The 17023-nt window shown below is 48.6% G+C and overlaps 1 pseudogene; it reads right to left on the bottom strand.

The window, feature by feature from the left end:
• The window catches only part of LOC127043075 (zinc finger protein OZF-like), a 49768-nt pseudogene extending 38874 nt beyond the window's left edge, over positions 1-10894 (bottom strand).
• Positions 10895-17023: the final 6129 nt, after the last annotated feature.

Raw genomic sequence — 17023 nt, 5'->3', positions numbered from 1 at the left:
TTGTCTCTGATTTACAGGGAGCTTTGCCAGAGTGGAGCCTGTAGGTCACATGTTGGGGGGCTGTCACGGGCAGAGGCTTAGTGCTCTGGAACTTCCCTGCCCGCAGCCAGCCCCTGTCTCCAACCAGTTCTGCACCCCCTGCCCACAGCCAGCCCCTGATGCACCCCCTTCCCGCACCAGCCCTGCACCCCCTGCCCTTCCTGCACCAGCCCTGCACCCCTTGCCCTGCCACAGCCAGCCCGATGGACCCCCTTCCTGCACCCCTGGCCCTGCCCACAGCCACACTCTCCTCTGCCCTGCCTGCAGCCAGCCACACTCTCCTCTGCCCTTCCCGCACCAGCCTCACTCTCCTCTGCCCTGCCTGCAGCCAGCCCTGCACCCCCTGCCCACAGCCAACCCCTGCTATACCCCCCTGCGGCCCTGCCTGAAGCCAGCCAGCCCCACACACACCCCTGCCCACACAAGCCCTGCACCCCCTGCCCTGCCTGCAGCCAGCCCCACACCCCCTGCCCTGTCTCCAGCCAACCCCAGCCTGCCTGAAGCCAGCCAGTCCCGCACTCCTCTATCTCCAGCCCTGCCAACCCCTGCTGCACCCCCCTGTGGCCCTGCCTGCAGCCAGCCAGTCAGCCCCACACACACCCCTACCCACACAAGCCCTGCACCCCCTGTCCTGCCTGCAGCCAGCCCCGCACCCCCTGCCCTGTCTCCAGCCAACCCTGGCCTGCCTGAAGCCAGCCAGTCCCGCACTCCTCTGTCTCCAGCCCTACCAACCCCTGCTGCACCCCACTGCGGCCCTGCCTGAAGCCAGCCAGCCCATCCCCCGCACCCCTGTCTCCAGCCAGCCCCACGCCCCTTGCCCTGTCTGCAGCCAGACCCTACCTTGTCAGCCCTGCCCTGCCTTCAGCCAGCCCCATGTCCACTGGTGCCCTGCTGTTCCCAGGGCAGTAACCCTGCACACCTGCTTCAATGAGGGGGGCAGGGAGCAGCTGGGACCATATATATGCACACCCTAGGGTGACCACACAGCAAGTGTGAAAAATCAGGACGGGGGGGGGCGTAATAAGATCCTATATAAGAAAAAGACCCAAAAATTGGCACTGTCCCTATAAAATTGGGACAACTGGTCACCCTAGCACACCCCTAGGGAGTGATGGGGACCCACACATGTGAAACTGAGCTTATTTCTAGTTCAGGCCCATCTTTTTAAAAAAGAACTTTAGGTAGGTTTAACTTACATCCATATTTTCCTGGACATGTCAGGCTTTTTGGTTCTTAAATCACTGTCCAGGAGGAATTTTTAAATTTTAAATTTTAAAAATTCCTCCTGGGAAAATAAGGATGTACGGAAACTCTATTGGTACCAAAAATACATACTGTGGCACATCCCTTAAATCAGAACTTTTTATAGAAACTGGTTGCTAAGAAATTAAAGGCTTTTTTTTACATGTGTGTTTTTCTTTAAGTCATCCCTGCCGGGGACCGCCAAAAATGTTTGAATTGGGCCCTGCACTTCCTAAAGCCGGCCCTGAACACCGCCCTAGTGCAGGTGACAAGGCCTCCAAGATCCTGACATCCCAGCAATTTACACACCTTCCTGGAGCCTCCCAACCCCCCGGGCTGTCGGGACTGCAAGCCCAACCCTACTGATGAGAAAAAGACCTGAGGAGGGGAAGCTACTGGCTCAGGGTCACACCAAATGTCAGAAGTATGGATGGGACCCAGCAGTCCTTCCTTCCAGGCCCCTTCGCTAACCACGGCTGTACACACCCTCCCACAGCTGGCAATTACAAGCAGGCCCTCTTGGCTGCTCCCCCTGCCTTTGAGAAGGAGTGTGCTTCCCTGGAGTGATCGGACCAGGGGATTGGGGGTCAGGACACCTGAGTTCCATTGCTGGGTTTCCTATTGGTTCCACTGCTGGTTGTTTTCCTTTTCCTGTGTCACTTTGGGCAAGTTGCTTCCCCCTCTAGGGCTCTGTCCCCAGCAGGCAAATAGGGATTTAATACTTTCCCGCTAGTGGAAAGTGCTGGGGGAATCCCCCAGCAAAAGCTGCTCTGACAGTGCTAAGCAGCATCTGACCATTCAAGGGCGGAGTGCACTGCCCAAGAGGAAGAGTGTTTGGCTCTGGGGTTTCACTTCAGCCCAGTCTAGAGAGAGAGGTCCATTCATGGAGTTTGCCTCAAGAAGACCAAGTCTCCAATTTGTTAAGGGCGTTTTGAATTCCAATCCTGTGCTCCAAAGTGCTTGGTGTCATTGGCAAATTTTAGAAGCATGTTCTCCACTCCATTTTCCAAATCATTAATGAAAATACAGAATAGTACCAGACCCCGGACTGATCCCTGCCAGACCCACTAGGTACACCCTCTCCGTTGGATAGCCAAACATGGAGAAGGGCTCTTGGAGTCTGGGCTTTCAACCAGCTCTGCACCCACATTACACTGATTGCATCTAGACCACATTTCCCTCATTTGCTTGTGAGAATGTCCTATGGGACTGTGTCAAAAGCCTTAGTAACCCCAAGATAGATCCCATCTACTGTTTACCCACCTCCACTAGGCCCAGAACCCTACCAAAGAAGGAAAGAGGATTGGTTTGGAATGATTTGTTCTTGACAAATCCATGCTCACTCATCCTAAGAACCTAATTATCCTGTAGGTGCTGCTGACAACTGAGTGTTTAATAATGTATTCCAGGATCTCTCCAGCTATGGAAGTGAGGCTCGCTAGTCTGTAAGTCCCAGGGTTCTCTTTGCTCCCCTTTTAAAAATAGGTCCTGTCTTGTTCATGGATGGGAAGATGTTCTTTTTCAGGGATCTCAGACGAGACCTGGGGCACTACGCCTGGTTTGTTAAGACCACAAAAACAGAGGCAGAAACCTCTTCTCTCCTGCTGGCATAGAACCCCAGGTACCTAAAAGACAGGGACTCACATCCCGGAATGGGCTTCAGAAAAGGCAGTGGTTGAAAAGTTTGGCCCTGACCATTTCTTGTTTCCACAGACTAGACATTTTAGCAAACTTCAGAATTCCTTGGTGCTAAACACCGTGAAACTCCCCTTTCTCCTTTACAGAGGGCTTTAACGCCCCTTATCTCACTCAGGCTCATAACTGTCCAGAATCGAGCACTATTTCAGCCCCACGTTTTTGGGTGGACCTCCCACAGTGGGAGCTGCAGAGCACTCCCCCGTAACACACACACGCACACACACACCTCTCCTGGAGTTGGGACGGGAACAGAAGGAAAGACAAAAGAAGCAAGAGATGAAGAGAAAGAAGGGACGGAGAGATGGAGGAAAAGGTGCAAGAAAAAGGACAAACCCTAATGTCCCCAGTGATTCTAAGGGACAAAATCCCAGGTGCGGAATAAAATTTGGCCTCCTTAAGCTCCTGTTTTCCATACCTAGAATTCAACTGTCACCAGATGGATCAGACTGAACAGGTTTCAAACCTCGAGAACGCTCTTACCTTCTAAACAGGGACATCTGTTTTCTAGTAAAATCACTAAAAGGGAAGGAGAAAACTCGAAAGAGGTTCCTCCTGGCGCTCACATACGTGAACCCGAATATTCTCTGAGTCCTCAAAGAGAGACCTGGAGAAAGAGACTTGCTGAAGCAAAGCCACAGGGGTCTCTGAGGTTTCCCTGACCCCTTGCCCCTGTCCTGCCTGGCTGATGTCAGCATCTCTCTGTGAGGTCACCACCTTTGACAAATAGTCTCAGGTCCTGCAAAAGGCCTTTGTGATGTCACTGACACACCCCTCCCTTGCTGTGCTAATACCCTGCCCCTGACCAGGCACTTTGGAGTTTTGAGCTACTCCCTGTGGATCACCCCACTCAAGGAGCGTTCATTCTAGGAAGCAAGCCGGCTAGACAGCAAAACATCAGATGCTGCTCCCAATGCTACACTCGGTTTTTCAGAAATTAGTTGACTTTATGGCCAGAACAGACCATTACAGCATTTAATTTGACCCCCTACATATCACAGGCCTCCTGTATGACACGATAGCTACTTTTGGGGCAAACCCATTCCAGAACGGCATCTAGTCTTCATTAAATGACGTTAGGAGATGGTGAATCCACCACTTTCCTTGCTAGCTTGTTCCTGTGGTGAATCATCCTTGCTGTTGACTATGTGCCTTATTTGTAATATGAATCCTTGGTCTGGCCCCCAGCCCCTCTCCAAGGTTACAGCTCTCAGGAGGTGCTGCCTTCTACGCCTTCCTCAGTCACACCTCATTCATTAACAGGACAATTGCTTACCAAGTGCGGGGAAGATCTTATTCTACTTCTAGCAAAAAGACATTTTTCTTTTACCTTAATTATACTACCTTAGGGGCTCACTATAACATATTACCAAGGTTCAATACAAAGTCATATACAAGTTATACAAAAATGAATAATGCAGAGATTTATGTACAACTGCGTTGACTACTGCTGTGTGCAATAATATAGTGACCCCTGGGTCTTTGAATGAGGCTTTATACTTGCGTGGGGGGCACGAGCTGGGGTGAGCGGCGAGTCGGAGGCAGGCAGGTGGGCAAAGAGGCGAGCAGTGAGGCAGCAGGGATTCTAGGTGTGGGCATGTGGGTTTCTGGCAGGGGAGGGAGGAGGTGAAAAGAGGTGAGCGGAGGACTGACTAGAAGGGACACAGCAAGCCAGCAGGGGGCTAAGGGGTGAAGAGGGGTGTGATGCTGGAGCTGAGCAGGGAGGAAGTGAGTCCTATTTTACTGCTGTGATCTGGTCACCCTAAGTACGCCATTTCTCCCCCCCCCCACAGGCTTCCACACACTGTCAGTGCCTTGCTAGTGGGCCATGCACCGTGAGAGATCTCTTCTCTTTGTGTGTGACTGTGTTTCCCTTGTGTGTGAATTTATTCAACCAAAATTTGGACGTGAATCTGTAGCCTGCCAGGGCGAGAAGGGCAATGTGAGAGAATTCAGATGAGGTTTTTGTCCATTCCACATGTTGATTCCCCCCAGGATTTTCCTCTGCTAATGGACATTCTAGATTCTGCCACTCTGTGAAGCACAGAGTGACCTTATTCCAGTACAGGCCTAGCCCTCTCCTACCAGGGTATAACCCTCTGAGACATGATGAAACCCTCCCAGTAGCAGAGTCTCTCTCTTACACTTATCAAGTTTGTGGGCGATACCAAGCTGGGAGGGATTGCAAGTCCTTTGGAGGATAGAACTGAAATTCAAAATGATCTGGACAAACTGGAGAAATGGTCTGAAGTAAATAGGATGAAATTCAATAAGGACAAATCCAAAGTACTTCATTTAGGAAGGAACAGTCAGTTGCACACATACAAAATGGGAAATGATTGCCTAGGAAGGAGTGCTATGGAAAGGGATCTGGGGCTCATAGTGGATCACAAGCTAAATATGAGTCAACAGTGTTGCAAAAAAACCAAGTATAATTCTGAGATGTATTAGCAGCAGTATTGTAAGCAAGACACGAGAAGTGACTCTTCCGCTCTACTCCACGCTGATCAGGTCTCAGCTGGAGTAGTGTGTCCAGTTCCAGGCGCCACATTTCAGGAAAGATGTGGACAAATTGGAGAAAGTCCAGAGAAGAACAACAAAAATGATTAAAGGTCTAGAAAAGATGACCTCTGAGGGAAGATTGAAAAAACTGGGTTTGTTTAGTCTGGAGAAGACTCAGAGGGGGCATGATCAGAGTTTTCAAGTACCTAAAAGGTTGTTACAAAGATACCAGAGAATAATTGTTCTTCTTAACCTCTGAGGATAGGACAAGAAGCAATGGACTTAAATTACAGCAAGGGCGGTTTAGAATGGAGATTAGGAAAAAAAACTTCCTAACTGTCAGAGTGGTTAAGCACTGGCATGAATTCCCTAGGGAGGTTGTGGAATCTCCATCACTGGGGATATTTAAGAGCAGGCTGGACAAACACCTGTCAGGGATTGTCTAGATAATACTGAGCCCTGCCTTGAGTGCAGGCGACTGGACTAGATGACCTCTCGAGGTCCCTTCCAGTTTTATAATTCTATGAACCAAAGGCCAGAGAAGAACAGAATCAAAGGAGTCACTTTGGGGAATTCTCCCTGTCATTGTCCCCAAGGCAGTTGTCTCAGGTTTCCAAAGTAGTTTGATGCTCCAGCCTTTATACAGTCTCTCCTGGCACTGGCCCCTTTGATGGGCTGGGCCTAGATTTAGCTTTTGACAAGCGTGACCCCGGGGGCTCTAACACTGGGCTGCCTTGCCTCAGCACACCTTGTTTCTTTCTGTGTCTCCCCAGAGAGTCCAAATGAGTAGATATGCCTCATAGAGACTATGAACATAAGAGCTGTCCACTGCATCAGATCAATGGTCCACCTAGCTCAGTGGCCAATGCCAGGTGCTTCAGAGGGAAAGAACAGAACAGGTAATCATCAAATGATCCATCCCCCGTCACCCCATTCCCAGCTTCTAGCAAACAGAGGCTAGAGACACTATTCTTGCTCATCCTTCCTGTGACACTGGCAGATGAGGTGTTAGCTCTTGCAAAATCCTCATGTCTTAATTGAACATGGACAAACACATATCTGGAATTAGTCTCACTCACCTGTGTTAGTATTGTTAAAATAGGTATTAGGATTATAAGAATGTGTTCACTGAATGCTTGTGAGTTGCTACCTGGGTTAATATCTGACTAGCTGCATTGTGAGCCTCTGTAGTGTAAAAGTCACTGCTAGCCCCCCCTCTCTTTTTTTCTGCAAAATAAAGCATTTTTCCTTATCCCTGTCAGTAGCTATGTAAATCACCAGACAGGAGAGAGACTTTACCTAGGGGAAGTCCTGATTGGCAAAAGAATGCATTACACCCTGCCTGGCAGGAAAGGTCCATCAACACCATACAGACAATTACAGGATGTTAAAGACGACAAAAGAGTGTTGTTGTGCTGTTGACTTCCCATTAGCTGAGTTGGCAGCTCAGAGCACATGGCAGGAAGGAGATAAAAACCCCATACAGAAGGAACTGATTATCTGTATGCTGCTTGGACTCTGGGGGGCAAAGTTTCTAGGCATAAGGAAGAGATCCCCAGCTGATTAGCCTGGGTTAGTCCTAAGGAAGATATAGGGTTTGCTTATTATAGAAGCTTCTATTATTTTTTGAAATTTAAGACTGTAACTCGTCTGTATCTATAGGATTATCTGCTTTAACTTTGTAAACAACTCTCATTTACTTTTAAATAAGTCTTAATACAGATTATTACAGGACTGGCTACAAGTAGTGTCTTTGTTATGAGGTCTAAGATTCAATAGACCTATGTAAGTGACTGGTCCTTTGGGACAAGGTCAGGCTTGACCAAACCCTGATTGGGATGATTTAGTTGAGGACTGGTCCTGTTTTGAGCAGGGGGTTGGACTAGATATCTCCTGAGGTCCCTTCCAACCGTGATATGCTATGATTCTATGACTAGCAGTAACCTGAACACTGCTGTGATTCATGGTGTAAGGCAGTGGTTCTCAACCAGGGGTCAGGGACCCTCTGGGGAGACACTGGCAGGTTTCAGGGGGCCGCCAAGCAAGGCCGGCATTAGACTTACTGAGGTCCAGGGCAGAAAGCTGAAGTCCCAGCACATGGGGCTGAAGTCCAGGGCCCTGAGCCCCACCAGCCGGGGCTGAAGCCAAAGCCCAAGCAATGTAGATTTGTGGGGCCCCTGTGGCATGGTACCCAGAGAGAGGAAGAAAGTGCCCAGAGGACTCAGCGAGAGGGTTGAGCCCTGACCCATTACTGGCTTAGAGTTCCTCTGCCAGTTAGAGTTCCTCTGCTAGCAGCGAGGGAAGACTGGCAACTGATGGCTGGAGGGGTGAAGAGGTTTGGGGTATGGTGGGGGAAGAAACGTCTGGGACTGGATAACTGGGACTGGATGGCAGTCTCCATAGGGGATATTTGCTCCTCCTGGGCCCTTTCCACACCCTCTTGTGAATAGACGGTGACCACCCTGTCCCCACCCCAAAGGCAGCCATGTCTCAGGACTCTTTCAAGTTGCACCCCCCCAACTCTCTTCCTATTTGAGGTATAGCTCGGAGCAACAATTTCCCACCAAGATCAACCCAGCTGGCTGTTGGCTGTTCTGGGTCAAAGACAGAACTGCAGCACTTCTTGGGCAGAATTTATTTTCTTCATGCAAAAAAAAAAGAAATTCTGCGCTAGATGTGAATTCTGTGCGTATGAAGTGGTGATCTAATCTGGAACTTTATACACTAAAATGCCTAATTCGGAGCCCTACGGCAATTGCCTGGTGTCACTACAGGGCAGAGTTAAGGTTGGTGCCTTAGCAGTGAATTTCCATCCCCTAGCATATTGTGATTCCTGTTAAGTAGGTCTGACAAACTCTGCCTTGCGTTGCACAGACACGGATGGAGATCAGGGCCCCATCGTGCTGCACAGGGCAGAGAACCTGACTGAGATCAGCACCCCCATTGTGCTGGGCACTGCACAGACAGAGAGAGACAGTCCTTGCCCCAAAGAAATCACAATCCAAGTAGACAATAGGTAGGAAGAAAACACAGAGGGGCTGTGACTTCACCAAGGTCACCATGCAAGTTAGTGACAGAGTCAGGAACAGACCCCGGTAATGCCAGAGACCCATCACCTGCAGCTTGGAAAGGTCCCCAGACTCCTTTGTATTAGGCTGCAGGAAGAGGTGGTTTGTCCATGGATGCACAGGCTGTCTTGGCAGGGCAGCTCAGCTGCAGTCCCTGCACACAGTGGGGGTGTGTCCCCTGGGTAAGGAGAAGTCAGTGTCCAGTCCTGTGGGACTATGCTCCTGGCTCATACCTCCAGCACTCACTGCTGCCCCTCCCTTACCAGCTGCACTGTTCAGCCAGCCCCAGGCATCTGTGAGGTCACTGTCATGCCCCCACAACCCCCTGCAAGCCATCAAACTGGGACATAGTGCTCCAGTGCCAATCAGAGTGCACTAGTGTAAATTCTGTCTATACTAAGGGTTTGCACCAGTGCCTAAAACCCCAGTGTGGCAGAGACCTTCAGTGCCCAAAACAGCAGTACGGTGGCACTAGAACTGGGATCTAATTCTAGCTCTGTCACAGACAGCCTGGGTGACCATGGACACGTCAATGTTTCTCCTCCCAACTTTAGTCTATTTACCCAGCTGCCCACTCACTGGGGTCTCCTCTCTCTCCGGAGCTGCTCACCACTAAAATCTGTGTGGGTGTCACCAGAGCTGAACTACAAGGGGGGCTGTGGAGTCTCTTTCCCTGGACGTTTTTAAGAACAGGTAGAACAAAGCTCTGTCGGAGATAATCTACATATACTTGGTCCTGCCTCGGCAGAGAGAGCTGGACTTGATGACATCTTGATGTCCTGTCCAGCTCTACATTTCTATGATGCTATGAAATATATACGTATACAACACAACATACAGAGTAAAACCCACCACAATATGATGTCAGGAAATTCAGGAAAAAAAAAAGCAACAACAAAATCCAGAGCATAAAATGATAATACAAAGGAAAAGAAAAACAACACAATACTAACTAATACACCCTAGGAGAAAATTACACAACGAAAAAGAGCTCAACTCAAACCAATACAACACAGGCACAAAACACGCTGAGGAAAACAATGCACCATAAAACTATGCAACACAACATGGTGCAATCACAGTTCCAAATGGCACTATGCAAAACAGCTCAGCATAGAACACGACGCAGCACAAAAGAGAATTATTTCAATGTAGGCCTGGAAGGGATCTTGAGAAGTCGTCTACTCCAGCCTCCTGTGCTGAGGCAGGACCAAGTATCCCTAGACATTCCCGGACTGGTATATCTCTAACCTGGTCTTAAAAACCTTCAGTGAAGGAAATTCCACAGCCTCCCTTGGAAGCCAGTGCAAGGCAAACACAGACCAAAACAACGCTGTACACACACACTCTGGGCTTGGGGTTAAGGGGAGAGGACAGAATTCAAACAATCTGGGTTCAGTTCCCAGTTTTGCCCCAAATTCTCCATGCAAACTTGAGCAAATTACTTCAGCTCTCGGAGCTTCAGTTTCCCCATCTGTAAAATGGAGAGTGGTCTCCAAGCATTTGCCTATTTAGCCTTTGAGCTTTTTGTGGCAAGGCTTCTCTGTCACTGTGGACATGTCTACACTGCAGTCAAACACCAGCGACTGGCCCGTGCCTGCTGACTTGAGCTCACACGGCTCAGGCTGTGGGGCTGTTTAATTGTGGTGTAGATGTTCTGGCTTGGGCTGCAGCCCAAGGTCTGGCACCCTCCCACATCGCAGAGACCTACAGCCTGGCTCCAGTCTGAGCCCAGACATCAACACTGCAGTTAAATAGCCTCTTCGCCTGAGCCCTGTGAGCGTGAGTCAGCTGGCATGGGCCAGCTGGGGGGTTTTAATGGCAGTGTAGCGATACACTTGGTGTCTTTTGAGCACCTGTCACAATGGGGACCCTGATCTTGGTCAGTGTCTGTGCAGCGCTCTGACCAACTGGGGACCAGACATCAGTTGGGGTCTCTGCAACTCCTGGCATTACAGGATCCCTGATTTTGTTTAGGGCCCCTGCAGCATCCGGCAAAATGTGTGGGCAGGATCTCTGTCAGGGTCTGTGCAGTGCCCAGTACAGTGATGTGATGTGATCTGGGTCAGGGTCAGTGCAGTGCCAGGCCCAATGAGGACACACATCTCAGTCGAGGCCTCTGATGTGCCCAGCACAATAGAGGCAGAAATCTGTGCCACAGTTGTGTGCTGCCTGGCACAAGGGGGACCGTGATCTCAGTCCAGGTCTCAGTTTTACCTGGCACAACAGTGGGGTCTGATTTCAGCTGTGGTCTCTTCAGTGCCTGGCAGAACAGGGCCCAGATCTCAGTTGGGGTCTCTGCAGCAGCTGTCAGAACAGGGTCATGCTCAGTACGATAAGAGCCCTGATCTCAGTCAGACACCTGGAGAGAAAAGTGGAAAGATTTTTGAGAATTCTATATCAGTATTTCAGAACTTAGAAGAAAATGGGGCACAAACTAAATATTTGCCCAATATAAAAGAGAAGCACCAACATCTGGGAGATTTTGTGTCACCATTTAACAGTTCAAGAGAAAAGATGGGAAATTTGAGGGGATTATACAGCGATATTCAATCAACAACAGAATGGGAGGGATTCTTCTTGCCTCACACTCACATGTCCATAAGAGAACCCTGGGTGATGTGGCTTTCACAGGGGAAAGGAGTGGGGCTGGAGTCAGAAAGTCACTGGATGTGGGGAAGGGCTGGCAGCGGGGTCTGGAAATGTGACTAGCAGGTGATTGGGCAGGGGGGCCACTGCTGGGTTGGGCAGGGGGAGATGAAGTAGCTGAGACTGAGAAACATGGGGCTGGGTCATCTCCATGGGGGACACTTCCTCTTCCCTCCCCTTCCTGGCCCTTCCCACGCCCTGTTGCCAGCAGAGAGTGCCCCACCCCCCAGCCCAGCCCAGTCCAGCCCAGCCCAGTGGTGTCCCTGTCTCAGGGCTCTGCCAGCCTCTGCCCATTAAACCTCTGCCCAGTTCAGAAATCACTCAGGGGAACCATTTCCCACCTAAACAAGAACAAATCACTGCAGGTAAAAATGGGAGGAAACACTCCAAACCTGAGATTTGAACTGGCCATTGGCGAAGTGGAGAGAAAATGGGGCACAGTCAAGGGAGGAGAACAGGGAACTTCTCAGAGAAAATGGGGCAGAACTGGGGGAGGGGAAGAGGGCACAGGGGGGTTAATGAAGGTCTCTTCCGCAGCAATCTGCGCATGCCCAGAGTTCCAAAGGCACAAACCCTTCTCTGGCCCTGGGAGAAGCTCCAACGGCCCCGCGTGAGCCAGGCAGAGCCGCAGTGCCCGGCCCCAGGGGAACTGCAGCAGGATCCGCCTCAGCCCCGCTGGGATGGCGGGGTGGACCCTGGGGCCCAGAGGGGAGGGGAGGGCGGTGTATTAAATCACTCCCCGTAGCAATGTGCTTCTCTCGGGGCACTGCGCATGCTCAGTAACAGCTGCTGACTCCCCTGCCTTTCCCCCAGCCTGTATCCCCCTGCCCGTATCAGCGCCCGTATCAGCTGGGTGCTAGTGACAGGGGATGGGAAGGGGCAATGGGAGGAGCAGGGAGGTGCCAGGGTCTGAGCAGGAAATTGATGGTCGAGGGGGTGGGGATCAGGCGGCTGGAGGCTGGATTAGGAGCGGGCTAAATGGCAAAATTCGGAATGGGGGTAGGAGCAGGAATTGAGCTCGTTGAGGAGGAGGGAGTGAGTGGGGGTTGCACAGAGGGGAAGGTCATTGGGGCGGGAAATTTGAACCATTTTGTGCAGCCAGGAAATTCCCCTGGGGGAGGTAAATTCACTGAATCCTTCCTTGTTTATGCCACTTCCTTCTACATACAAAGTCTCTCAAGTTTTTCTCCTTTTCTCTCCTTATCATACGTGGCCATAAAATCCAGGGAGTTTCCCCCCCAAATGATCAGCTCTCTAATCTGCCCCAATTTTGCCCTGGTCTCTCCATACTTCTAAAGTGTCAATGTAAAATCTCTCCAATGTGGCAGTTTTCCTCATCTGTTTTATCTGCAGCAATTGGTCCTTATTTAGGTGGGAAATTGTTGCCCGGGGTCATTCCCCAGACCATGACCACCCTGGAGTGGGGATGGGATGAGAAGCCCGTTTTCTGCCAGGGCGGGGAGGGGAAGAGCATGTGTCCCCCAAGGAGACTGCCCAGACGCAAGTTTCCCAATCTCACCCACTGACCCCAGACTACCAACACAGTTGCCCCCAGCCCTCAGTTTCCAGTCACCTGTCCCCCACGGCTCCTGTATCCAGGGAGCCTTCCAGCTCCCCCCGCCCCCGCCCCACCATCACTTTGTGTTTATGTGTTGGATAGTCTCATAAAATCCAGTCAAACAGTCCCCCTTTTCCCTTTAGTTATTTAATAGCAACATAAAATCCCCTCAGATCTTGGGGTTTTTCTCTCATATTGTCAATTGCTTAGCTTGTGACATGTATTTTCTGCAGATCGCAAAGACTAATATAAAATAGCCTAAACGTTTGCCCCACTTCTCTTTAGTTGTCTATTTCGAAGTGAATATCCCCTGAGATTTTTCCCCAGTCTCTCTAATGATAAAATAAAAAGGAAATCTGAGATTTATACCTTTCCTCAGATTCTTGAACATGGATACAAAATGTTTGCAAATGTTGCCCATTTCCGCTCTATTCATTTATCAAATATTGATGTGAAATACACTCAGATTTTACTTCATACCAACAACTGATATAAAATCCCTCCGATTTTACACTTCACTCTCTATAATTGGCAAAAATGGATCCAAAATCGCTCAGATTTCCACCATTTCTCTCTTATTTCTGAACATTGATCTCAAAGCTCAGGATTTCCCTCTTTCTACATCAATATCAATTTAAAATCCTTTCATATTTAGGGTTGTTCCCCATGTTTTTAAATTCCAGCAACTTCTTCCTTCAAGGGAACCTGTTCCCCTGAGTCCTTCTCCATCCTGGAGGTTGCAGGGGATTTAATTTCCCAGTGATCATCTTTCCTCTCTCCTTTGAGAATCATTTGTTTCCTCCTTAACCTCTGTTAAAATGTTTGCTGATGAAAGAGACCTGCCACCTATTTAATACCCATCAAAGCCAGAGGCCTCCCCCTGCTTGAGGGGGGTCAGTGGTTCCCAACTGGTAATGAGAGAGTTGGCTGGACCCTTTTCTTTTCTCCAGCTGGCATGAGATGAGGAGGTCACTCTGAGTGCAGCGTGGGTCCAGAAGTATCCCAAAACCCATGATAAATGGTCTCTGTGAGGGTTTGATTCCCACATTGCTGAGATGTAGCCATCTTGGGGTGGATCCATGGTGACCATTATTTGCTAGTGACAGGGCATGGACATGTCTTACCTTTCTGCTGAAGGGCAGGCGGGGATCCTAGGCAGGCAATGGGGGAATCTCAGGCAGGCAGTGAGTTCCTAATTGGGGTCCCTGGCTGGTGGGGGCTCTTGATAGGGGAACCCTTTGGGATTCTCAGCCTGGCAGTGAAGATCTGGTGGGGGTTCTCTGGCCGGTGGGGCTCTGAGGGGTCTCTGGTCAGGGATTCTTGGGGTTGGGTCCCAGGGAATATCTGGTGGGACCCTGGCTAGGGGGTTCTGGGTTCTGGATACTGGGGGTGTTTTGGGGACCACTGGATGGAGGCTTTGGGGGCTGCTCCTAACCATGTTCCTTCTATCTCATCAGCTTGTGCCAGAATCCTGGCTCCAAGCACTACCCAGCATTCCCCAGCCATGTGATAACTTTCTATCCACTTATCAAACACTGTGAGGTGAAATCCCAGATTTTGCTTTTCTCCGCTCTTGAAAACGACAGGAGCTTCTGGTTTCACAAGGAAAATTCCTGGCCCAATTTCTTGTCCTAGATCTAGGCAGTGAGGAGGTTGGGAAGGGGCTTAACACTGCCACACTATGACACTATCTTCCACAGCATTCTGGACTCATTCTTTCTGAAATCTGGATTCACTGAAAAAAATGTTAATCCAGAGTCACTGTATGGAAAGACAAGGAGTGACTCCAGATGGACAGTGGGGGAAATGAGATTCTCCCTGTGAGGAGGGGCTCTCATTAGCTGCTCTCCCCAGAGAGCTAAAGGAGGGAAGACTGCTCAAACTGTGTCGCTCTCTGCTCAGGATACACTGGTCTACAATTTTTGAGAAGTCATCTGCTTCAGAGATAAAATGTGATATTTATTATGTATTTTGATATGCTGAATTCAAATATGACAATTAAAACAACTGGCTACTGTTTCTAAGATATTTAAGTTTTTACATTTTATGTCTATGTATATTGTGTAGATAGTAGAGTTTTAATCATAATTTGTAAACCTAGGTCTTTTCATGTGTTTATGGTTGCTTTACATGATAATATTTCACCTGTCTTGTTTATGTAACACTTTAAAAATCAGCAAAAGGGTTATATAAATAAAATTTATTATGAAACAAAAGGCAAAAAACTATTATGTCCATAGTTTAGTCCTATTCAGTGTCTACTCGGCGCTTCTTGGCTTGTCTCTTGTATTCATTCAATGGAGCATCTCTTGTCACTGTCCAGCAATAGTCTGCAAGCATTGATGGGCTCCATTTGCCCTGATAGCCTGCCAGGAGATTCCACTGCTGTAGTCTGGAGCCCAACAGCTCTGCCTTACTCTTGGGTAGTTCCAAATCCCTGACAAGGTCATTCAATTCACTTTGTGTTATGAGGTGTGGTTCAGAGAAGGAGGATGGGAGAAAATGTGGGTCCTATGACATTGATGGTTCAGGACCAGAAGTTTCATCCTCTTCCTCGTCTGACTCAAGTGAGAATGATTCTGGTGCATCAGGAACCGGCAGTCCTTTTCCATAGGGTACTGGGCGTATAGCTGATGGAATGTTTGGATAATACACAGTCCACTTTTTCTTCTTTGACACACCTTTCCCAACTGGAGGCACCATGCAGAAGTAACAATTGCTGGTCTGATCTGTTGGCTCTCTCCAAATCATTGGCACTGCAAAAGGCATAGATTTCCTTTTCCTGTTCAACCACTGGCCAAGATTTGTTGCACAAGTGTTGCAGCATATGTGTGGGGCCCACCTCTTGTCCTGATCTCCAATTTTGCAGCCAAAATAAAGGTGATAGGCTTTCTTAACCATAGTGGTTATATTGCGCTTTTGTGATGCAAAAGTCACTTCACCACAAACATAGCAGAAGTTATCTGCACTATTCACACAAGTACGAGGCATCTCTGCTCACTTTGGCTAAACAGAAATGTGTCCCTTTGCAAAAATCAAACACTGACAAATTAGAGAGCATGACACTGTATGATTTCTAGAGCTGATGTAGGGCAATTTGTTCAGCAGAGTGATGTAAGCTTCGTTATGATTGCATCATCCATGACTTCTAGGAATAACATGATGCAATTCATATCATGTATGATGCAATACCAGCTTCAGATTGCATCATTCATTGTTTTGCCTAAAAAGCCAGTACTGTCCAAACCCAGTCATAGATTTACTCATAGATCCAGTCAAAGATGTATTTTAGTCATTTCTGGTTTAAATTGAGATCCCTTCCCTTTATAACTCACTTATCCTCCACCATTCCCAAGTCAAGGGTCATATATACTGACCCAATAGCATATCTTGAAAACTAGAGCCAATCAACAATTTTAAGCATCATTTTCGTCCTCAGTGACCCAGAATTAGTAAAGTTGGACTACATTTATTTCAGAAGCATTTTGGCTGTAGAGCAGTGTTATTGATACTCCTAATCACTGCAAGAGGTGTGTATGAGTCATATTGAAGGAGTAATGTAAGTACAGGGGAAATTATGCCCATATGCTATTGGGCTGACTCACTTTCATTATTATCATAGGTCTTGGTAGGGATGGTGCATTCAAGTGGGAGGGAATTGTCATCCGTACCTTGCTAACCAGCTATGTGATATATTGCTCCATTATCAATCTTTGCACCAATGCAGAAAAGCCACTGGAAAACTATTAAAGACAAATTACAGACATCTAAAGTCTGTGGAAGTGAAAAGGATGATATAACAAGGAGGAAATTGTCCTTTCTGTGGATAAAGACAAAGGACTGATTCATTTTATGACATGGTGGAAAAAAACACTCTGGGTCCATTTACCAAGGAGATCCTTAACGACTGGTGGTACTTCATGAAAGACAAGGTCATGCCTCCTAGGTACTAGTAATCACTATCATAGACTGATCACTATAATAGACTGTTGTGTGAGGTGAGGAATCTACTGAGATAGGAAAGTTAACTATTAAGAAATGGAGGTTGCATTTTGTAATTTTGTTCTGTTGGTTTCCATCACTCACATTTGTTTGTTTAAATCACTATCTCTTAGAGCAATTACATTGCTCTCCAGAGTATCAACTTCCCACACAGCTGTAATCCTTCCCTGATCTCCCCCAAGGCCACTGCCCCACCCCAACATCTGGGATCCCCTCCCAACACTGTCCAACTCCCCTGCTGGCAGGATCTCTTCCCATTCCTTCATGG

This window comes from Gopherus flavomarginatus, chromosome 1 (assembly GCF_025201925.1).
Source record: "Gopherus flavomarginatus isolate rGopFla2 chromosome 1, rGopFla2.mat.asm, whole genome shotgun sequence".
Lineage (NCBI taxonomy): Eukaryota > Metazoa > Chordata > Testudines > Testudinidae > Gopherus > Gopherus flavomarginatus.
Note: the sequence above shows the minus strand (reverse complement) of the source record. Positions and strands in the feature narration are given on the sequence as shown.